This window comes from Chrysemys picta, chromosome 1, assembly GCF_011386835.1.
Source record: "Chrysemys picta bellii isolate R12L10 chromosome 1, ASM1138683v2, whole genome shotgun sequence".
Lineage (NCBI taxonomy): Eukaryota > Metazoa > Chordata > Testudines > Emydidae > Chrysemys > Chrysemys picta.
The window spans coordinates 184,341,186-184,365,232 of NC_088791.1; the positions used below are offsets into that span (position 1 = coordinate 184,341,186).

Genomic DNA, 24,047 nt, shown 5'->3' on the forward strand with positions numbered 1-24,047 from the left:
GAGAGCCACCCAGGGGCAGACCCAGTGGAGATATACAGGCATGTTGGGGATCCAGTTTTAGAAGTGGATCCTATGGCCTAGTCACTGGCAAACTCCACCACCAAGAGCAAAAGAGGGGGAATTCCACAACACAGGTGATCTTCACAGAGATTTCCTTCCCTTGGACTTTACTGCAGGAAGGGAAGATCCAAGACAGTGTTTTGTGAATTGTTGCAATATAGTCTATGTGCATGCCTTAGGTGAACATTAAGAAAACAAGCCACCCTAAAGACAGTGTACCCAGCCCCGGGAGAATTCCCCTGTGGGAGGGTATCTGCTGATGACATACATAGTAGCTTCTATGACAATGCCATTCCTTTGGACATGGCTCAGGAATGTAGCTAGAGGAAAGGAGGTAAGACCAGAATGTCACTGTGGCCCAGCAATCCCCAGCTTCTCAGCATCACTGACAATCAACAGAACTTAGAACAGTTCTCAGGCTACATTGTTATGCTAAGGGGCCAGGGCAGTATGCTTTCGCCAAGGATCAGGAGAATGCACAAAGGCTTCTGAAAGCTACTTGTCTTCACACACCTGCAGGCACACACACTCCTCTTGAGTTGCACTGAGCAGTTCTCAGTGATAGTTGAGGGTCTGGACCAATATGCCTGTGCTTTCTGCTGAAAAAGGTATGAAAGACATGACTATTACACGTTCACTTATTCAAGCATATACTAAATTGATGTTACTGAAGTCAGAAAGAAAAAAAATCCTATTTACTTTAAACTTCCTATTAGAAATTCAGGTTTCAACACACATTACCTGTATGTATGCAGATATAAATACAAATCCAATTTTTCTAAATAGATATTAGCTATAAATCATAAGCAACAAAAGAAAGACTTTTACATTGTCTAATAATGTTATGGCATTTTATAGGTATTAAAATGATGGAATGACAAAATAATGCAGTGTATTTCTAGTTACAGGGGACGCTTTATGAAGAATGCATGGCATGTCAATACAGCTGTCACCATTATACATTTCCTTTCATGTTGGCTTTTCTCAGTGCCTTCACGTGACATTACTATACTAAACCGATCCAGTGGAAGTAATGGCAAAATATTGTGTTCCTTATAAATCACCTTGTAGGTATGCAAAAGGTTTTATATGCCATGTAGACAATAAATCACAATCATCCTAATCACCACAGGAACTGCTAACAGGTACTGTACTGTGTATAAGACTAGGATACTTTGGAAAGCAGATATTTCATTAAATACACTTTGGAAATGGTTCTCTTCAAAGACATGGGTAGGTAAGGATTTATGAAGGAAGCATTATGTGGTTGAAGCTGCAACCCAAGGTACCTGCCCACAACAACCTAGAAGTGCAACAGAGCTAATTCTACAGAGCATTCCCATCCAAATGGTGATTGACTATGGCTGCTTTTGTCCTCAAGAGTGATTTATACGTGTAGCTTTGTAATCAATAAAAAAAGATGTTAAAGTCTGAATGTTCACAGGCAGGCAGTGCTCTCAGCCCAGGGGGGAGAAGGAGAGTGTCTTGTTGCTTAACTGGGAAGCAGCTACTTGATGTTCATCGTTACCACTCCTTAACCAGAATCCAGTTCAGCTAGAATAATGGCTATAACATGAGTCAAATATGGAGAAATTAATGCATGAAAAAAGGAAAGGATCCTCAATACTCTGACTGAGCATCCCATGAAGTAAATTTATATTGTAAGAACTTCTCTTTGGCATTAGCTGATATGCCCCAAACTTGAACATAAGGACATAAGAATGGCCATACTGGGTCAGACCAAGGTCCATCTAGCCCGGTATCCTGTCTTCCAACTGTGGCCAATGCTAGGTGCCCTAGAGGGAATGAACTTGCAAACACTTATGCATGTGCTTGTCACATGACTAGTCCCACTGACTTTAATCACAAGATAAATATTAAGCACGTGTGTAAATTTGCAGGATTGGGGTCAAAATCAGGGCATATATGTAGCTGGTTATTAATTTCCTGATTTTCATACTCAAAATACTTTATTATTTTCACTTGTTTGCTCTCCCATTCAGCCATGACTAAATTCAACTCTGAACCTAAGAAGCTGTTCACGTTACCTACAAGACATATGCTCTCTTTCTTACCAAACCACAGTAAGATTATTTTAAAAATGTGATAAGGAAATCCTTTAGATTGTGTCGTGTTACAGGGTTGTTGCTGGGTACTTTAGAATCTTGAAAAAGTTTGAGACATTTAGCCTTTGCCAGAGAACAGGCGTGCAAATTCTAAATGCATTCTGCACTTCCTAAGAACTAGGATAAATTGTCAAACTTAGTCCTTTTCTATATCAACCAGTGAGGGATCAGGAAGGCAATCCTTCATCCTGAATACATCATGCAGACAAAACAGGTGGTAGGTAGTTGAGTAAACAAATTCAGTATGACCAGAATAACTCACTGAAATCATTGTTACAATACATTTTAGATCAGAAAGAGCAAGCATGACAGACTGATATGGGGGAGAGAGATCAAATTGGTTACCATGTTTTACTATTCAGGAATGGATAAAATAAGGGACTAGCAATGAAGGATCATTTGATTTCAAGTCAGTGTATCAAATGTGTCTAGGTTTAAAAGTGACTGAAAGTTGTTGCCATCTAATGGCTTTTCTGATGTTGTATGTGAAAAGAGCTGTTGATCTCATTAATATCCCCACTGGGGACATTTTCTATTCTGTGACCTCATGTTAAAACTGAAACAAGGTTTTGATACTCCCCTCCTAGTAATAAAGAAAGGGAGGTTGGTTGTAACCTTCTGAAACCCAGTCTCCTCTCCAGTTTGAAATCCCATAGTTTTACATAATAAATAATGCAGCCTCATTCATTATTAGCACTATGAACTACATTTAACTAATAGCAACATAATAATAGCTTCACATTATCCCCCAGCCATCTTCAGGAGCACACTTTGCTCTTCAATGTCTTCTATCCCAGGTCGTGTTTGGTGGGTCAGAGTGAGGGATGCTAGTGGAAGAGAAAGTGTTAGCTATGTAAGCACAGCCTCAGGCCTTGTTTTTTCAACTTTGGCGAGCATGGTCTGAGATTTGTGATTATATAGAACAGGGATCGGAAACCTTTGGCACGCGACTTGCCAGGGTAAGCCCCCTGGTGGGCCAGGCCGGGCCGGGCTGGTTTGTTTACCTGCCGCATCCACAGGTTCGGCCGATTGCGGCTCCCACTGGCCACAGTTCGCCGCTCCAGGCCAATGGGGGTGGCGGGAAGTGGCAGCCAGCACATCCCTCAGCCCACACTGCTTCCCGCCACCCCATTGGCCTGGAGCAGCAAACCATGGGCAGTGGGATCCGGGATCGGCCGAACCTGCGGACGCGGCAGCTAAACAAACCATCCCGGCCCACCGCAGGGCTTACCCTGGTGGGCCGCGGGCCAAAGGTTGCTGATCTCTGATATAGAACCTCAAACCCAAATGTTTCTGTTCTAGCAGATTTAAGATTCAAGGCAAATATGACTCTCAGGTTTGCTTTCCTTCTCCGAACACCAATTTGCAAATTATGGGTTAGCTCACGAATGAAAATAATTTTGGTGTTCTCAGTCAAATCTCTAGTGGATATTTTCCCCCAACACCAAAATACCTCACAGATTGGTATAACTTGGCATAACTGTAAGTATTTGTCCTTGCAAATTCCAGCACTGCAAAACCCAGGGATTTTACAAGTTAGGATTGATGTATGCAATTGTAAGGTAATCCTCAAAAAAGGCACAGAAACTTTCCACATTATCCATTGCTCACAGCATTTCTGATAATCCCCCACTTGCATGTATGCTGCATTTACCCATTATTATTTTAAAATTATTTTTTGCTGTGAAGTAAGGCTGATGATAGACATCTGAATGCAATTATCTGATTTCAAAATCTCTGCAAAAAGAAATAGCCCTTCTATACATGAAAGCCCATTTTGGGGGGGAAAAACTTCCTTCCCCTTTTGAAGATTTCAGCAAAGATGAGGCTGCGTAATCAACAGAATCAATTTTTAACCGAGGCTTCATTTGCAAACCCAAAGAGAGATGAAGCTTTCATTATAATCTCTCTGTCCCTCTTTTCTCCCATAGAACACTGATACCGACTCACCAAACACAGAATTTCAGAGGTACAGTTTTAATGGTCTCCAAGCTAAAGCAGCCCGAGTCAGAAAATTGCCAGCACATTCCTTTAAAATTCTTACTGTTTTGCTGAATCCTCCTTTGCTCCTGCACATAATAGCCACACTATGCTATACTATATATGATTGCAAGGCTATCTGTGTTTATATTAATATTATCTACATAGTGCTGTAAACTTGGCAGACCATTAACTTTAGCAAGGCTCGTTTACAGAAATCGTTAAATCCCAGCACAGCCATTTGCAAGATGGCAGCAGTCTTTCCTCAGATTAGGCCATGGGGATATGTATGTATTTGTACCATGCAAGAGGGGAAGATATATGGGAGAGAGTCTGTGCCTCTCCTGCAGTCAGAAAAATAAAGTATCAAGTCATTTTGGGAACTGTTTCTTCATGGAGTGAGGGCCTGATGTTGTTTGATATTCGTATTATAGGGCTAGATACACAAGACTCAGCACTGTAGTTCCCACCTTTTAGACCAGAGGTTCCCAAATTTATTTGGCCTACCGCCCCCTTTTCAGAAAAAAAATTACTCAGCGCCCCCCTGGAAATCTACCTTCTTTAAGTGAACAAACAGAAAGATGCAGTGACAAATTTGCGTTCTTTTATATATCTATATTTCTACCTACGTCCTACAATATAGTAAAGAAAGATGTTGTTGTAAATAAGACACCTTGAAGCTTGAAATTATAAAATTATTTATTAAAATCAACCATAGTAACATTCGCATTACACACAGAAAATTAAGATAATGAAGGATAATAGTAAAATAAAAATTACGAATAATATTAAAAATAATCCTAATGAGAAGGATGAACCTGGTGCGCTGCTATAAATTTATTAATGTTCAGCTCTATTTTTGTCAGCAGCATTCTTAAATCACCGTGATGAGCTATTTGCAGTCAGTTTCTTTTTTTAGTTAACAGATTTGTGACAGCACTGAACCCACGTTCCACTAAATATGATGAAGGAAATGCAATTAAAAACTTTTGTACTATAGCCCATAATCCAGAATAAAGTGTAGGTATCTGCTTTTGCAGCCAGAACTGTTGGTAGCCATCTTTGAATTTAAATTTCAATTCCTCATTTGTTGTTACTTCTATCAGTTCTTCTTGTAATTTTGGAGATTCTTCTGTGTTTGTACTTGAAAAAGGGTCCAAAACCCAATCAGGTATGTTCATTTTAAGAATATCTTCAAATCATTGATTGAAGTCAGAATGGAGAGCCTCCAAGTGCTGACAATAGGTAAGCAAGTCTTCATCATGTTTTTCTACTGTTGATAAATTTGGAAACTGGCTGAATTCTCCTCGTCCTAAATTTCGGTTGTACAGAAGAAGTTTTGCCTCAAACGCGGAAATAACAGTTTTTGTTTTGATTAAATTCAGCTCATCGCCTTGGAGATGTAAATTTGTTTCTTTAAATTTATTAAACAAGTCTGTCAAATAAGCTATGTCATTTTTGGAATCAATCAAGTTGGCTCGTAAAGCATCATCTTTGTTTTCTAGGAACTCTAGTACTGAGTCAAAGAGTTTATAAAACTGATCCAAACAGGCACCTTTTGAACTTCTGTATGAAGCAGCAAGCGATTGAATTCTTCATCGTTTTCAATACAAAGTTGTCCAAACAATCTGTCATTCAATGAATTGCTTCTGATTTTGTTGATTGGTTTAATGACATAATGTAATGACCTATGTAGGCGTTCACTCAGATTTTTGGCAACTAAATGTTGATGATGAATGACACAGTGTACAGCAAATACATTCAGAACCACTTTTTTTAAATATGCAAGAAAACACCTGTAGTTCCCTATCATCGCTGGAGTACCATCAGTAACAACTGACAAGATATTACTCAGGGGGATTTCTTTTTCTTTAAAAAACTCTTCCAATGCATGAAATATCGATTCTCCTTTATTATCATTTTGCAAATTTTTAGCAAATAATAATTCTTGGCAATTTTTTTCTTCTTTTATGAATTGCATGTATGCTAAAAGTAAGGCTTCATTTCCTGGCAAAGTTGACTCATTAAGCTGTATAGAGAACTGGGATGTTTTTAAATACTCACATAATGAGTCTTCAACATCTTGAGCCATTTCATCAATTCTTCTTTGCACTGTATTATTGCTCAAAGAAATTTTCTTGGTAATATCAGACGCTGGCTTGTGTAGCATAGCACGTATTACCTCATTTATAGCCGGTAGAATTAGTTCTTCACCAATAGTATGCGGTTTTCCCGATTTAGCAATCAGTAACGAAATGTTGTAAGAAGCACGCAACCCATCGTCATCTTGTATAAAATTATCAAACTATATAACAATTTATATAATTGAAAAAGTGCAATTTCTCTCGCCGGAACCAAAATTTTTTGCAATAGTTGTGTTATTCAAATATTGCCCACAACATCAGGTGTACAGTGTTTTTTGTGTAAGATGGCAAAAGACAACCAAACTAAAATACTAATGAAACTAATAAACTGGGTTTTGTTCTTTGCTCAGCATTAGATATATGTATTTGATATTAAATTGTCAAATATCAAACTAAATTTATCAAGAAATAATTAATTTAAAAAATAATCAATATGCAATTAAAAATCAGTTAATGTTTTTATTTAGTTTGTCCTTATTTAAATAATTGTTCCTTATTAACACACGCCTTATTTACCAATTAACGCAGATGATTCGATAGATATAAATCAATGTTAATGGTTAACAGTTTTTTAACGATTTCATTCCCCTGTTTTCGTTAATATTGTAATAAAAAATACGACAAATATATTGACTGTACACTTCAAATAGTACTGTACCGACACAAGCCTTCTACGATTTTATTATTAGTAAGCACCAGAGACACAGAAACGTACGGTAGATATGTAAGAAAATGTATAAAAATACATTGTTTATTGAAACAACAATAATACAATTTGCTTTGTATGTGATCCGTAATCTGTAAAGATCGAAGGTATCGAATATGAATAAAAATTTTTAAATACTTATTGCACTATTGTTAACTGGTTTTTACACAATTCAGAAACAATCTAAATTAGATTTCATACATGTCACCTATTTATAGTATCGTATTGTAAACAAGTCATTACACGCACATATTCCTGCAGATGCATGCTGGACTTCCTGACAATGTGCGACACGCTCGCCTGCCAACACTTGCTTGTTAAGAGTTGTTGGCGGACTTGACACCTGATCGGTTATAATTTGTGAATTTATTTGGAAAATAAAGTAATCACTACAACTTTAACTCTATGTTACACAACAGATGAAACATGTACGAACGGTTTTTCAAAATTTTCTTATATTCTCTTCTTTATTTATGCTTCCACTGCCCACTTATTTTTATTCAACGCCCCCCAATTGCACCCGAGGCTACTACTGCCCCCCTGGATCGTTCCAGCGCCCCCCAGGGGGCGGTGTAGCCCACTTTGGGAACCTCTATTTTAGATCATTCTACTGCCTAGTGAAGTGCACAGCCCTGAGTTAGAGGCCCAGACTCCCTGTATAATGCATAGGGAGAGTTAAGAATGGGACACAAAAGGCAGCATGCTGACTTGGGAGCCTAAACTAGCCAATAGGAAATGCAGAGGAGAGGGGTCTGGCTCATGCCCCACTCCACTCAAAAAATTAGGTACCTACTGGGCACCTACCTCCATCTGGGATTCACAGCCGTGAACCGTCTCCTGGAGTTAGGTGCCTAAGGCCAAGTCTACATTATAAATTTACATCGGTATAACTATATCACTATGGGGTAATGGTCCCTCTAATTTTTTCCATCCATGTGTGGAATGAATTTTGTTATGTGCACCATATTGAGGTAATGTGCGGATGTGCGCCACCAGTAGAAAGAAAAAAAAACCCTAGATATATATTTTTAAAAGTTACTATAATATGGAAGAAGAAGAAGAAGAAAGAATATTAAAACAAGGGATAATTAACAAGTGCTGATGCTCACTTTACAGCACAGCACAGGTGAGGAAAGTGACCTAGATGCAGGGAGTGTTGATGTGTATGTTGGGGGAACTGTGTAAGGGAGACTGTGTGTCCTTAAAAAAAGGTGGATGAAGTAAATTAAGGTTAATGTTTTTGAAGAGTTGGGCATACTTCTGATTCCTTCTTTCATCTCACTGATTTAGCTCACTAGATGTAGACAAAGTGTAACTCAACAACCCAGCATTTGTCTACTGTGGAGCAATCCTATTGCATTGTAACTATGTGTGAAATCACAGACCATTTCAATATGTTTTTCATTTCATGGAGAGTATTTCTCTGACTCCCTTTCACAGTAGCTTACTGAGATGTCTCAGAAGATCTTAGACAAAAACAAAGACTCCCATTTCACTCAGTGCCCGTGTAACCTCATCCATCCTTTTAACCTGCTCTGGTTGGTTATCCATGCACTGCCTTCTAATCAATATCTCATTGACAGTAGCTAAGAGTGCCCTGGGGTGAAATTATTTGGGAGTGTATTCCTGAGTATTTACTTCCCATGGATTACAAAAGGACTAGTGACAAAACCTGCATTGTGATGATAATGGAGGAAGAGTACAGTATTTATCCTTATGCAACACAATGAGCATAAAAAATAAGTGATTTTTTTATTGAGCATATACTACAGAATTTTGAAAAGTGCTTCTTGCTGGAAATTGCTATAGACAATGTGTAATCTAATGGCAGAATGAATTATTGAAACAGCAGGAATTTATAAATCTCCTGCTAGCCTGTCAACCATCAGCTATTCATGACAGACACAATTGAGACTAATCAACTCAGTGCTGAGACAGCAGCAGGATAGCAAGTTATTCTGCAGAAAATGTATCCTGATAAAGAGGTCAGACATCATGAAATCAAGACCCTTGAACTAGAAAAGAAATATCAATGATAGGAGACTTCTAATAACCTTCTGGTATCTTGGAATGGTTATCCATCCAGGAGTATCCATCCTTTGCTGACAAAAGCAGTAACTCTGTGTCTAGAAAAGCTTAAAGAAGTTGTGGCAATATTTGTTCAGTTCAGTGTGTTACAGCTGATTGATGGAAACACATAGCACACTTGAATCAAGCATTTAAATTCAGACTCCCAATAATCTGAGAATTAGCTATTTACAGAAATTATACAGAAGGAGCACTTAAGAAGATGAAGAAAGTCACAACTGTGCTTTGAATTTGACCATCATAATTCTGATCCTGCAAGTGTTGTAAATGTCAATGATGCAGATAGAATAAGAGTGGAAATCTTAAAAGGGGGGAAAGACACTAAGAAAGGAGAGCTAGACCATGAAGAAAGTCTAGTAAAGCAGGTGTGTAAAGCAATTAATAAGTTTTAGTATTTGCTGGGTGAAGCTGTGGAGGGAATTACCAGTTAACTTTATCCGTTGTTGTTAAAATCCATGAACAGGGCTTTGAATGGCTGTCTAGCTGGGTATTTGGTATTCTGTGGTTCTTGAACTACCAATATTGTTTCTCTCTTTGGCCCTGAGTGAGCAAAGTTCCACCATTGCTACATTTTTGCAGCATGCTGTGTCTGTGACTAAGTTGAACCGAGTGTCTCCAGCCCTCCACATTAAGAACACTTTCCAGGTATCTGCCAAATGCTTGCAGAATTGGGAAGCAATTAAATGGCTCTCCTAGTAGTACAGATGTTCCATCTGTCAGTGAAGGAAACCATGTGGGAAGAACTGCAATTGCCAATATTGTCAAGTTCGTCATATGACCTCTGGTGATGGTTTAAGTATTTGACACTTCTAGAAACATTGTGCTGGCTGGAATGCTGTCCTGGTACCTGTTTCTCAAGACAAGCCATCACATCAACAGCAGGAGAGACAAGTCAGGAGTCACATATTCTTGGGACAGGCCTAAACTAACACTGGCAGCATTTTCTGGAGTGTATTGGAAAATTGGAATCAACAGTGCCACTACTGAGAATAGCTGCCTGAAATGGTTCCCTAGCAATCCCCATCATCACAGAGCAAAACCTACTTTGGGATAGTTCTTTCCAGAAAGAGACACAGAGCTAGATTCCCAAGAGAGATTTAGATGTCTAACTGCCCTTTTAGGTGCCCAAGTCCAACATTTAAGTCTGCCTGTCATTCATCAGCTGCTGCCTAAATGTACAGTCTGTAAGTGCCTACATTTCCACCATGGCACCTAAATTTCTGCTTGTGGGTATGAAAGAATTTGCCTCAGTCCTGAGCTGCATGGCACTTAACTCAGACCTAAAGCCCTGGCATAATTTTCAAACTAGGCATTCCCCTGCTTATCTCACTCACATCTAAATTGCCCTTGGGAATCTATCCCACACTGTCTGCAAGCCATAATGAAGATTATAGAACCATAACTGTGTTCAGAAGCCAGTTCCATCCCCATCCCCAGAGGGTACAATGCCTTTACATTCTATAAAAAGCAACAGAGGGTCTCTACCCTCCGCCCCTTGATACTTTACTAAACCAAATACAGTGGGCCTGATCCTCCTCTTATTCTAATGTAAATCAGGAGCAACTCTTTTAAAAGCCAAATCCTTAATGTGAGGAAGACAACGGAGCTATGCTAAATGACACTAAGTGAGGATCTGGCCCACAACAGAGTTATACTGATGTAAACTAGTGTGAGGGAAGAATCAAGCCCAATCTCTGTTGCAGGGAAGCAGCCTGAAGGGGGTTGGAGGAAAGTGTTTTTAAGTCAAAGAAAGAGAACAAGGAAAGTATAGAGCCAGACTCCAGATGATAAATGCTGAGATAGAATGTGTACCCTCTGCTTACACTCAAATAATAAAGGAAAATAGGTGGAGGAAAGGGAAGAAAAGGGAAAGAAAGAGACAGTTTCACTCCTTGGAGTTTCACTCTGGTCCCACAAGCATTTCAGGTTCTCCTGTCATAGCAGATGGTAATTTTGCTCCCATTTATAATTTCTGTAAATTTCATGTGTGTAATGTATTTAGATATGCTGTGCTTTTTTATCAAGACCATAACAATATGAAGGATAAAAATAACACCATTCAGTGTATGCTGTAATCACCTCCAAATGTACATTGTCATGCACTACCGGCTAATTGGCACATGAAAATATCTTGACCCCTTAAATGTACAAATTTTGCTTAGTATATCAAATATTTTGAAAGTACAAGATTCACAGCTTATTCATTGTAATTACTTTCATAAGCTTATGTAAATATTTCTAGAAATCAACAAATGAATGGGAGTGTTTCATTGCACTTTGCTAGTAAAATGTACTTGTTGTGAATCTAAATCTACAAAGTTGTAAAATCACTTCCCCCCCCCAAAAAAATTCAGAAAGCTACAAGCAAATAAATATACTTCCAAATACAGAAGCATTTTTTTGTTTATTTCCTAGAGTGTGTTGAAAATTAATAGCATCCTTTACATACCTAATCCTTCAACAGCTATCTATGCAGATTTTTTTTTCATCTCACTGTCCTTCTTGTAAAGTCTAATTCTCATTCAGAAGCAAAGGGACATGTCTGAAATCAATTAGACTAGTTGTGGAGTAAAGTGCTATTCAATACCAATAAGAATATCATAATGATTTCCTCCTTGCCTATAGAAACCCTTGGGCAGTATGCATTAAGAACTAAGTGTAAAGCAAAAGACTAGTGACTTCAAATTATATGGGAAGGCTCTTAGGAGTTTGACTGGAAAACTAATGCATTTGATTGTCCTTTAATGGGAAGGATACATTTTTTGTTAGGGTTTTGCAAACAGGCATTTCCAAATTCCAGATTATGATTGTCAGAATATGAGACTATCTGTTTCTACCTATGGTCTTCCTGTGACTGAGAGAAAAGGTACTAGAAAGACAAGGTGGGTGAGGTAATATCTTTTATTAGACCAACTTTTCTTCTTGAAAGAGACAAGTGTTTTAGCTACACAAAGCTCTTCCTCAGGTCTGGGCCTATATTCCCCCCTTCCCCCCTTGAGTATTTCACAAAATATTAAGGTATAAGTTAATTAAATGTGTCAAAGAGAACATACATTTTCACACAACCACCAACCAAATTGCAGGTTCAAAAGAATAACACACTGTTATTCTCAAATATATTTAAAATAGCAGTGTCGATGTGGTAACTATGCTAAAATCAAACCACTGGCTTGTCAAAAACGTTTAATAGGATTCTTCCACAATAGGTGACCTCTTAGATTTTGCAAGTTAAAAGGTTCTGGTGATCACAAGTGAAATATGAGCTGCCTGTATATTAGTGTCCCATATGCCTGCCACCAGATCTGGCTGCTCAAGCTGGGGGAGGGTGGAGTATGATGCATCCCACAAAGGGGTGTAGTAGCAGGTACAAAGCCTCTGCAGCTCCAGGAGGCAATGTGCATCCCTAGATGTGCTGAGGCTATACACTGCTCCTTCCTATAGAGTTGTTGCTTCCAGTCACTAGCTAACATTCATTGCATAGCAGCAACCATGCATTTTACAAACAGGTATGAAGTAAAGTCTTCAAACCAGAGTGTACATTAAAGCTAGATCCACAAAGAGATTTAGGCAAACAACTGCTCCTTTAGGCACCCAAGCCAAAATTCGGATCTTCAAAAACCCTGGTCAGCTGCCACTTAACCCTGTAGGGGCCTACTGATAAGGTCACCTACAATAGGATAAGGTCACCTACATTTTCTGCTGCTGAGCATGCACACAGCAACCTGGCACCTGACACCTGGTGCCCAGCTCATGACTAATCCCTGGCAGGATACTCAAGCTACGCATTCCCACATCAAAATCTCCTGTGAGGCCTGATCTTGTAGACGTCCGTATAGGCTGCCTTAAACCATATCTATCAGATTAGTGCATCCCCACCCCCAAAAATCAACAACACTATAGGAGGTCATGGTTTCCCCCTTATAGCCCAGTGATTAGCTTATTCACCCAGGACTTGGGAGACTGGGTTCAAGTCCTCTTTCTGCTTGAGGTGAAGTAGGGATTTGAACCTGTGAGTGCCCTTACCACTAGGCTATGGGGTATTTTAAGGTGAGTCCCTCTCAATCTCTCCTGTTGAAGCTGTCCCACTTTACATGCAATACTTAAATATTCATGAAGAGAGAAAATGACTTTACAGTCCAGTGGTTTGTACACTTGTGGGAGTGTCAGGTTCCAAGGAGTTCAGTCACAAATTTAATTAATGCATATTTTTTTAATGAGCGTCATCAGCATGGAAGCATGTCCCCTGGAATGGAGACCAAAGCATGGAGGGGCATATGAATGTTTAGCATATTTGGCACGTAAGTACCTTGCAATGCTGGCTACAAAAGTGTAATGCAAATGCCTGTTCTGACTTTCTGGTGATATTTTAAAAAATAAGCGGGTAGTATTACTCCTGTAAATGTAAACAAACTTGCTTGTTTTAGTGATTGGCTGAACAAGAAGTAGGACTGAGTGGACTTGTAGGCTCGGATGTTTTACATTGTTTTGTTTTTGAGTGCAGTTATGTAACTAAAAAAAAAATTCTACATTTGTAAATTGCACTTTCACAACAGAGATGGCACTACAGTACTTGTATGAGGTGAATTGAAAAATACTATTTATTTTATCATGTTTACAGTGCAAATATTTGTAATAAAATAATACACATTTTGATTTCAACTAAAAAAACAGAATACAATATATAAGAAAATGTATAATTACATCAAAATATTTAATACATTTCCATTGGTATTCTATTGTTTAACAGTGCAATTAAAACTGTGATTAATCGTGATTAATTTTTTTAATCAGGATTAATTTTTTGAGTTAATTGTGATTAATCAACAGCTCTATTTCCCAGTAAATTGTATTTATGAGATAATATGACAGCTAATAATATTTGGAATACTGCTTTCCTGCTACTTCATGGTTTCCAAAAGAGAAAATATCATTTTTGTGTTATCATTACTCAGCTGGTTTTAATGGGAAAACAGTCTTGACCTGCCAAATTTCTTAGGGAATTTCTCAAACTGTTTAATTACATTAAATTTAATTTGATTTTTTTATATGCACTATTAATTGTCCTAGGTAGATAACTCAGACATGCAAAGATGATCTGAGAGCCACGGAAAACTGTTAGTAAGGATGAAAGTTTCTGCTTAGCATATTAAATAACAACGCTGATTGTTACAAGGTTGCAGTTTGCTGGACCCAGAGATAGCAAACTTCTGACCAAATAGTAAAAGTTTTCCTTGTGTATCTCCCATTGCTGCTGGTATTTTCTTTCAGCAAATGATCAGAAGCCATGTGGTGTAAAGACATTCATCCACATTCAGTAATGTGTAATCACAGCTCCACAGGCCTGATCTAGCCAGCACATACTAATGTGAGTAGTCCTATTCAAAGTGATGAAATATGATAGTCCTAGAACTGCCCATGTGAGCAAGTGCAGGACTGGAATCTGTGTCTTTCCAGTATATCAGAGTTGGCTTGTGACTAGCTTTAGCATTCCGGTACAGCGGAGTAAGGAAGGATTCCTTGTTCCTCATGTGGATATGTTAGGGCTACCAAGATCTTATCTTCAGATGCTGGGAGAGCACATAGGCTGGAGGCCAGTTGCTCAACCCAGTAAGCGAGTGACCTTTTAGGGGTGGGGAGTAAATGCAGTTACTAAAGGATCAGAATTTCAAAAGAGCTCAGTTATCAAATACATATATCAAAATAAATGGCTTTATTTTCACAGCTCAACACCTTGGTGTTACAGTGGGAGTTGCTGGGTTCTGATCACTCTTGAAAACCTGGCTCTTATTGAGGTATCTACATGGGAGTCCAACTTTTTTTGAAAATCTGACCCTAATCTGGCTTTGAACACTTCTGAACATCTGGATCACAATGCTGGAGCTGATTGGCCACGTGGCAGGAGTAAACTAACCTCCCAAATGTGTGCCATATTATTCTTCATGCGAGAGGGGAGCCCTGGGTGGAACTGCGTCTACAGGAGTTTTTCTAAAGCACAGTGTCTCCCTGTTCTCTCCCTGAGGCAGTGCGCCTAGCACCATCTCATAGTCAGGTTGTGCTTAAAGGCACAGTCTAATCTTAACTATTTCAGATATTCTTTTTCAAGGAGATTCCTAAAATGAACTATCAAACTGCTATCAGATGGTAATGGCATACAATAAGCTCGCTCGGGTTTTGAGCCAACACCTAATTGTGAAAATCTCTATCAGCACACCAGTCCCCCGATCCATCTTTTTTTTTTAATAATATTATATTGGTTATATGAAGGTTAAGTTTACATCTTTATTGAGTCTCTTTCAGTACTCCTGTAGCTATTACAGAGTTTTTGATTTGTTGTTACCCAGAGTTCCTTATTTCTTGTCTAGTTTCTTATGCATTTCTTAACTGCTAGTTTCAGTAGGTGCTATTTTGACATGTTTAACCTTTAAAAATAAATCACAGTATCTCTTCTTTTTAAACTTCCATACTTAGCTCATTTTTTAATACCAAAGGGTTATAGACTAATGCTCTGAAATTTCTTCTTAATAAATCAAAGCCTTGTTTGAGTTATGGAGCTCTCAAAGCATTTAAAACCACAAAACACTCTCTCTCTTTTGTTCTCATCTATCTAATCTAAAATTTGGTAAAAATGACTTAAATCAATATAGTCTGGAGAATTTTTTTTCCTGAGACTTTGTAGACAATATGTTATCCCACAAGTGAAATTTTATGAGAAATTTATAAATCCCTAAAAATGGAAACAACATAGATTGATATAGTATAGGCACTTGCTAATGCCAAACAGCATGCAGCAATTTTTAACATATAAGGAAACATATTAAAAAAACAAATCCGAAGTTGACCTAGATCTACTTCCATTTTCCTAGTAGCAGTCTTATTAGCTAATCATATCTTCATGCCTGAGAAAAAGCAGCTTATAAAATCCCAAGATTATAGCTATTTGCAATTTATTTATTTAGTTTTAAAATCTCCTTAAGTTTTATAAAAGGTAGAGTCTGGATAAGTCAGGCATGCAATGGCATAACAGATGAGCCTTTCTGAAATGGCATTAACCATGTAGTGGCACCTGAAATAGCATTGCTGTTTTATACAAGGCCCGAACTTGTGAGGCTCTGAGTACGTGACATGTTGAGTCCTTCAGCTTCCATAAAAAATAATGAACTATGGGGTTACTCAGCACTTAGAGGCTCTGGCCAGGGCCAGCTCCAGGCACCAGCTTAACAAGCAGGTGCTTGGGGTGGCCAAGGGAGAGGAGCTGCACCTGCAGCAATTTGGGGGTGGCAGGTCCCTCACTCCTTCTAGGAGCGAAGGACCTGCCGCTGAACTGCCGCCGCCGATCGCGGCTTTTTTTTTTCTTTTTTTTTCCCAATTGCCGCCGCCGAATTTTGCTTGGGGCGGCAGATATACTGGAGCTGGCCCTGGCTCCGGCCCTCAGTCTTTTTAGATAATCAGCTCAATGGCCCAGTTCTGCTCTCATTGAACTCAAGGGGAGGTTGGCTCTTAGATTCCTCTGAGATATCCAGTAGCACATCATCATTACTGTTTTAGCATTTTAATTCTGACATTGGTGAAAGACATAAAGTACCCTTGATTAAATGAGTACTTTTGGTTACTATCACAGTGTAGCTGGCCCTTAAAGGCAGTCGGGGGCTCAGCATGACTGTGACAGACTGTGCTAAAAAGAATAAGCCAGGCAACAGGATAACTGATTGCCTAAGTAGCTGGGCAGTAATTAACTAGTTAAGGAACCTGGGCCTTACATATGTAGGCTCAGGCAGGAAAGAACCCAGGGAGGAAGCACATGGGGAAAGACTGTGGCAGGGGGAACTGGCTAGGAAGTTCTCCTAATGGAGGCTCTCCCTAGAGAACAGAGTTTCCTGGGGAGAGAAACAGTCCCTGGAAGAGAGAGTTCCTAATGGGAGAGCTCTTCAGGGGGAGCTGGTGAGGGAGCTCACTAGGAAAGTAAGTCTAGGTGGGGGACACTCTCATTGGGAAAAAGCTATGAATGCCAAGCCTCAGCAAAACCTGGTACCAATGGAAGGACTTCACCAGATAATAGCAGATGCCCCAGATCAAAGGAATTACATGTTGCCCTGAAGAAGGGTTATTTTGGTTTGACCTCAGTGGGGACCTTGACCCAAGATGAGAGATCTTTCCCCAGCTGATGACAAGAGACTTTGGCTCCAGAAGATGGCTCTGACTCACTCATAAGGGTTTGATGGTTCCTTCAGCCTTTCCCTCCTCCAGCTAGGATGCTGGGGTAGAGGTCTATTTGTCAAATGTTCTGCTTTGGGTTAAATAAACCAGACCCCTGAAGAAGCACTGTTCAGTATAACTAATCTTCCCTGGAATTATTGAAAGCCCCCTAGGGGAAACTGAGGCCAACATTTAACTGTAGTGCTGCATGGGCTGCCAGGGGGTGATCCAGAAGTGAGGGCCCCCATTACAGTTATGCAAGTAGGTCATCCTGGATTTTTTCAGTTTCAGAAGTGCATGCACATTTGTTGCCAGTGTATCATTCCTCTAATGTAAAATGTACATAATAGAATTCCAAATTCCTATTGGCTAAATGTAAATAATTACAATTAACCAAAACCACCAACAATTTCCACAAAAATAAGGCTAATGCTAAGTAGTCCTTTCCTTTCATCACATTTATAGTTTTGTTGTTGTTTGGGTGTTTTTGTTACAGCATGAGACAGTTTCCTATTTAATTAACTTATTTTGAGTTATTGTGCCTAATGTACTTTAGTGAATTTCCTAAAACAAGACTTCTATATTCCCATCCATTTTGTAAGTTTACTCATTTACAATATAAGGAGGTACTTATACCTACTACAGCTACTTTCATGTTTGCCTTTTCCCCCTCTACACAATACCACTGTTTTTTACAGTTCGCCTTGTAAAACATGCCAGAGTTGTCCACAATCATTTCGGCTTTCCTTTGGCTATGATGGGACTCACAAAAGTCTTTTCTTTACATTTTTGTACTATTTTTTTCTTCCCATCTTTTTTGGGGAGGAGGGGAGAACAGTTGTTATATGACAATTTTTGTCTTTGAAAACAAAAAGTATGTATGTTTATTTTTTAAATTACGCTTATTGACTTTTTTAAAAACTATGAAACAGAAGCATATTCAAGCAACCTAAGAAAATACAGAGACATAAATTATCAGGCAAATAGGATAGTATAACAATACCTGGTATCTGCAGCATAAGGAATTGCTTCTTTTATGATAGGACAGTAAAGTAATAAAATAGGGTGTGAATAGACATTCCAGATTGTAAAATAAATAATAATAAAAAAGAAAATACTTTGACTTGTTCATTAGGATCTAGACTTAAAGAACATAAACAACAGGAGTATTTGGTAAATGAAAAGGAAGCAGCCGATGTCAGGTTATCGAAGAGGAAAGGGCTACTAAGCAAAATGACAAACGTTCATTTTCTAATTGAGTAACAATTTTGCCTCCAAACAGTGAATATGAACATTTTGAAGTGTCTATTGTGTTGCTCTTCCAGCATCATTTGTCTGGCTGAAAGTGCAATCCATAAGTACTTTGAAGAGTCTGGCATTTCTTACTGTTTGGCATGTGTGATGTTTTGCTATATGGCTTACTCAGCAATTGCTTAATAAGGCAGTCAAAGTTAACATTTTAAATGAAGCCATTTTATTTTACTTTGCTCTAAACAAGCATATTTTATATGTAGAGTATCATCTATAACATAGGATTGAATATTCTATTTGAGATATTTTAATTGGCATGACTAATTACCGATCCCAAACCTTTTGTGGAAAAATGGCTTTTTTTTTCCCTAACAACATTTTTTTTCCAGTTCTTGGAAATACATTTGTATTTGTGTTTGTTTTTTTTTAAATAAAAACTTCTCTTTCTTTGTTTACAAGGAGAGAAAGAGGGTTCAAGGGGAGGGAGGGGAAACACCAAAAAACTAAACACATAAAAATCCTTCTGTTTTTATTGTGTTGAAAAACTGAACATTTTCAAAAGAAGTTACAAATCTTCATTTTGTTTAACAAAACAAAATTCCAAAGAAAGTATATGATATTTTTGTCCAGCTCTCTGTTACGCAGTACAAAAGGAATACATATAATTGTTAAAATCACTTTTTCTTGATACTCCAGTGTCTTTTTCTCCCAGAGTTTAATGTACTGCACACACTCTATTAGAAAGCTTGACAATCACTGCTAAAAACCAAAAAGTATTACTTTTAAATATTTGTTTTCCTTTGAAGACGTTCACTGTTTTAAAATTCACAGAAAGTATCTGATATTTAATCTGAAAAACTTCTGTGAAATAAAGTATTGCAGGATAGGAAGGGACACTCAAGTCACAAAGCCAGCCATGTTTGAGTTAGATGTTCGATGGTTTACTTGCTGTGATTATGACTGACTTTAATGTTTTTTCCCCCCTTTTGCTCCAAGTTTCTCTGTGGTTATATTGGCTTTTATGGGAACCACACAGCTAAACCGAGCACAACTCTTTGAAAAGCGTGTCCCTTCATGTTAGCCTAGCTTAGTCACTCTTCCTGTTTATCACTCTTTTCTTCTGCACCCTTCTGCATGTAGATATTCCCTTACCACCTCCATTATTTCATACTAGTAGCTTCTATGGTCTTTGGCAATTTTATAAACAAATATTCTTATTAATGACTTTTGTACAATATTTTAACTTAGGTTTTTCTATTTCCTCAAAAGCTTTGTCAGCTTAGAAACATAGGTTTGTTTTCGAGTAGCTTGAGAAGACTCTAAATGGGACATAGAGTAATAAAGGTATAAGTCATTAGTTTATATCCACTGCATATGGTGCAATTCATTACCAATTGGTAGCCTATGTGAAATGAGCAGTGGATCTCAGGCTAATTCCTATTGGACACATGTCTATATCACAACTGGTACTAAGAAACAAATGTCTGGCCATCTCAACAGAGGCCACAAAGAATGAAAGAGAATGGAAAGTGAACCAGTCTCTCTCCCCTAGAGACATGATTCCTTTTGAAGCAAGATCACAGTTAATTATAGTTATATCAGATTTCCCAGTTTTGGTTTATATGGATTACTATGGGCTAGTTTTGGTTATTTTTGGTTACTGGATTATGTATCCATTGTACTCTTCTTTAAACTTGAATTTAGAGAGCCCATGGAAAGGTCGGCTGACAAGCTATGGTAGGAAGAAGTCCAGGAGGCAGCAGAGTGGAGTCTTCTGGAGCAGACCTTGGCTGCTGGTTATAGGGACTCTGGACTGGAACCCAGTGTAGTGTGAGTGCCTGGATTCCCTTAACACCCTGGGGAGATGACAACTGTGAGCCCTATGAGGACCATGGGGCCAGAGTCAGGGGCTGTTTCATTGCTGTGTAGACTTTGAAGCTTGGGCTGGAGCCTGGGCTCTGGGACCCTCTCACCTCACTGGGTCCTAGGCCCAGAAATCTACACAATAATGAAACAGCCTGAGTCCCATGAGCCTGAGTCGGCTGGCACGGGCCAGCTGCAGGTGTCTAGTTGCTGTGTAGACATACCTCTGGCAGCTGGTTGCTTTGGGCAAGCATGAGTGAGAGATCTGGCAAGTGATTTGTGGACCCTCTTTGCGTGGTTTATCCCCACATTTATGTGTGGGTTTAAAAAAAAAAAGTTGTGGTTTTCAGCTTTAAAATTCAACCATGTGTCTGTGTTTTCATTCTCTTGAACATTCTGATCTCCCTTTTGGCTTATTGTCAGTGCAGATGCCTCTGAAGTGAATTGGTATGTACAGAATCATAGAAGTGTAAGACTGGAAGGGTCATCAATGGGTCCTATAGTCCTGTCCCCTGAACTCAAGGCAAAACTGCAATAGCTAGCACATTCCTGACAGGTATTTTACTAACCTGTTCTTAAAAATCTCCAATGATAGAGATTCCACAACCTCCCTAGGCAATTTGTTCCAGTGCTTAACCAGCCTGACAGTTAGGAAGTTTTTCTAATGTCCAACCTAAATCTCCCTTGGTGCAATTTCAGACCGTTGCTTGTCCTATCCACAGAAGTTAATGAGAATAATTTTTCATCCTCCTGCTTGTAACAACTTTTTGTGTACTTGAAAACTATTATCAAGTCCCCGCTCAATCTTACCTTCTCCAGACTAAACAAACCCAGTGTTTGTAGTTTTCCCTCATAGGTCCTTTCTAGACCTTTAATCACTTTTGTTGCTCTTCTCTAGACTTTCTCCAATTTGTTCACATCTTTCCTGAAATGTGACAGCCAGAACTGGACATAATACTCCAGTTGAGGCCTTATCAGTGCATAGAATTGTAGAAGAATTACTTCACATGTCTTGCTTACAACACTCCTGCTAATACATCCCAGAATTGTTTGCTTTTTTTTTTTTTGCATCAGTGTGACACTCTTGACTCACATTTAACTTGTGAGCCACTATAACCCTCAGATCTGTTTCTGCAGTGCTCCTTCCTATGTAGTCATTTCCCATTTTGTATGTGTGCAACTGATTGTTCCTTCCTAAGTGGAGTACTTTGCATTTATCCTTATTGAATTTCATCATATTTACTTCAGACAATTTTTCCAGATCATTTTGAATTTTAATCCTATCCTCTGAAGCACTTACAACGCCTCCCAGATTGGTATCATCCTCTGACTTTATAAGTGTATTCTCTATGCCACAATAGAAATCATTATCCAAAGAACTCTTAAGGAATTCTCGGTCTACCATAAATAAAACTATATACTTTGTCTTATTCTCTGCAGTCTTTCCACTCCCATGGACTCTTGTCACTTATTCTTTGGCTGTTTGTCTAATTTAGAATGTAAGTATGTCAGTGGGCCTTGTTGGGATCCCACTCTTGGTTCCACTCAAGTCAGTTTTACTATTGCCTTCAATGAATGCAAAATCAGATACCCTAGCAACCAGTCACCAGAGCCAACAGCACACACGGGTTATTACAGAAGTATTCTGATATGAACCAGCAATCTGGAAGTGAAAGTTCTTGATGACATTTACAGTCCCCTGAGCAATCCTGTCCCACTTTCATTTCTGTAGTCTAAGCACAATTTTGCTTTTCCCCTATTGTACCACAAAATCTTTCTCTTCTGTTAGTCTTCCTCCTCCCTCTCTGGAAGGGGAAAGAATCAAGGTAAAGGTTAAGAAATTCACCATTCCTTTTGTCCTGCGCCTTTGTACTTTTCAAGAGAACCATTTATTTGTTTATTTCAAACTTGAACAGCAATTATGTACTTGGAATGCTCTTTGCTATCAGTGTTCAGCATTAACCTCTATTCCCCAATTATCCTTTAATCATGTTCACTTATCTTCTATTCCCCTTTCTTCCAGATCTTATTTATTCTATTATGTCTTTGGCTTTCTATTTATATCATTTTTCACATGCCTTCCAATTCCTTCACAATCACACTGGTCTCTAATGCCCTTCTACCTCTTTAAATTTAACAATAAAAAAAGCAAAAGTTTTTAGTTCTGAATAGAGATGTTCTAAACTGGTCTTGAAGTAATTGGGAGAAAAGTGAATTTGAAGTGCTCAGTGGATCACAAGCAATGCAAACACTTGCATTAGTTCACTCAACAAATTTAAACTAGACAGTAGTTGTCTGTTGTTTTTAATATGATGCAAGTGGTTATGCAAACAACTCTTTCAAAAAAGATACTCAATTATGCCTGAGCTATTTGCATGCCTCAACTTACTAGTTCCCTTTTGTGTGTATGTTTATAATGACCAGCTTGCCAGATCAGAGAAATAATAAAGTCATTTGCTGTTAGAAATATAATAAAGGACATTTTTATTCTTTGCTTACCGACATTATAAAATGAACAAAGGGCTTAATCCTATGATCATTGAAGTGAATGACAAAGCTCCCATTGATGATAATGCATATGCTTTTTTACATGCTTAACTTAATCCATCTGAGTAGTGCTCATTAACCTCAATTAAACTTGCAGCATGAGGTTGTCAAATGAAAGTGAGGACAAGAACCTTTTTTTATAAGGTGACAAAACAAGGGGGGAAATTGGCAAGCTTCTGTCTCTGCTGCTGACTTGTTTGCAATTTCACTGCTGGAGAAATAGGCCCACTGCATGGCCTAAGCAGCCATTGTAAATCTGACTCCCATGTCAAGCTGCTTAAGGCTTTGCTTTTAGTTACTTTGTGGTCACAGGCTCAGAGTAGTGTTGCAAAGGTGGGGCTGTCATGGCAGCTAAGCCAGATGTTTATTAGATCGGGGTGGGGGGGTGAAGATAAGAATTAAAAGTTTTGTCAGGATCGGACCCATCTACAGCTATAACTCTAGGATTTCAAATATTAAATATCTGTGTAATTCTTTTTCTTCCCTTTCACGGAAGTAATAGTGGTTGCACTTGAAATGTTTTGTCTGGTTTGAATACTTTTACCAGTGCAGGATATAACTCCTCCCCACATAATGGGGAATATCATTAGAACTAGTAAAATCATTCAAACTGGTAGAAACTTAAGTGCTACCATTGTACAAATCTTGCTTCTGTGCGTCTCACAGGAATAAAGTGGCATAAGAATCCTGGCCAATGTAGGTATCTAGTTGGGGAATGCAAGGAATGCTCAGCATGCTGAGCCGGGGTTTGAGGTTACCGTTGGGGCAGGCAGTTTTCTTCAAGGTGTCCACACAGCTTCTGTTAAAAGCCTGGAAAAGTAAACCAATCAAATCTCAGTGGAGGAGCTACTGACTCTGCAGCAGGAGTGGATTTACCATGAAACAAACTGTATGGTGGCATGGGGCCCCGGTGACAGGGGGCCTCCCAAAATGCAGGACAAATCTCATTTGATAACCTGCCCCTGAGTCCCAGCCATTGGCGCAGCAGGGCTCAGGCAGGCGGGCTGCCTGCATGCCATGGCCGGTGGCCCCATACCGCTTCCGGAAGCAGCCGGCTGCTGGCACGTCTCTGGCGCCTCTGGCAGGGGA

General features: G+C 38.9%; 1 pseudogene; it reads right to left on the minus strand.

Annotated features, from left to right (window-relative positions):
* Positions 1-4,966: 4,966 nt before the first annotated feature.
* Positions 4,967-24,047, minus strand: part of LOC101932582 (protein FAM200C-like) — a 56,784-nt pseudogene continuing 37,703 nt past the window's right edge.